This window comes from Stegastes partitus, unplaced genomic scaffold (assembly GCF_000690725.1).
Source record: "Stegastes partitus isolate 25-593 unplaced genomic scaffold, Stegastes_partitus-1.0.2 Scaffold958, whole genome shotgun sequence".
NCBI classification, from domain to species: Eukaryota; Metazoa; Chordata; class Actinopteri; family Pomacentridae; genus Stegastes; species Stegastes partitus.
Window position 1 is genome coordinate 254905 of NW_007578689.1, and position 1373 is coordinate 256277.

Here is a 1373-nt window from a genome sequence, read left to right on the forward strand (position 1 = left end):
TGGTGTACATAGCACCCAACCCCGTTTTTCAGCCCCATGGATAAGGGGCCCACAGGGCGACAGCCCTGGGTTACTTTTTCAGGCTGTGTCCAACAGAGCCCCACGGGGCCCTAAGGCTCAGCCACCAGACACTCCCTGGCAAACTCCCCTCCTAGGCCTGGCTCCAGGAGGAGGCCCAAGTTTTCCAAACCGGGGAGAGGTGGCAACTTGCCTTTTTAAACATTTTGTCTAGGTTTTTGGAACTGCTCTTTGTCTGGTCCCTCCCCCAGGACCAATTTGCCTTGGGAGGCCCATAGCTCAAAGGATCACAGGCACACTTAAACCTCTCCACCGCATTCGCTGGCGATTCTTCAGGCTACATGCAAACTATTCTACATTAATATGCTGTGTCAATGAGATAACTATTTGAATATCAGCCTGAGAGTTCTTTGACCAATTTCTCTCTCTGCAGCTCTTGTTCCAGCAGCTCAATTCCAGGAGCCCCAGGATTCCCAGAACTTCCAGGATCCTCCAGACCTGCAGGACACCCAGAACGTCCAGGACTTCCAGGACCTGCAGGACGTCCAGGACTCCCGGGGCTTCCAGGATCTCCAGAACCCCCAAGACCTCCAGGATTTCCAGGACCGCCAGGAGCCCCAGAACCCGCAGGACCCCCAGGAACAGTGCCCCGGAGGCTCCTGTAACCCACAGCTCGGGGACCTTATGGTGGGTCGAGCAGCTCAGTTGTCAGCCTCGTCCACATGTGGTCTGGATGAACCTCAGAACTACTGCATCCTCGGATACCTGGAGGTTAGACATTTACGGATACAATTACATATCCAACATGAGCATGTAGTGTTATTAATTACACAAGCTGAGGGAGCACAACTATGATAGTTATGAGTATTACCTTTTAAAGGTAGTAGAAATATGAGCAATATGGGTAGTACCTGTATGAATGAGACCAGTTTTAGTTGTACCAGTATTAGGAGCACCTGTGTGTGTGTGTGTCTGTGTGTGTGTGTGTGTGTGTGTGTGTGTGTGTGTGTGTGTAGACTGAGCCAAAATATAAATGCAACATGTAATGGTCCCAGTACATTACCAGTCAGATACCAGTCTAAAACCAGCACAATACTAGTCCAATACCAGCTCGATACCAGTCTAGTACCAGCACAAATCTAATCCACAACCCATCCAGAATAACTCCAGTTCGAGTTCAAAACCAGTTCAAGCTCAGTCCAAAACCAGGTGGAGTGTGTGTGTAATAGTGAAGTGTAACAGTGAATATATGTATGTTGGTGAAGTATAACACTGAGTGTGTGTAACATAGTGAAGTACAGCAGTGAGTTTGTGTATAATGAAGTACTGCAGTGAGTTTGTGTATAATGAAGTAC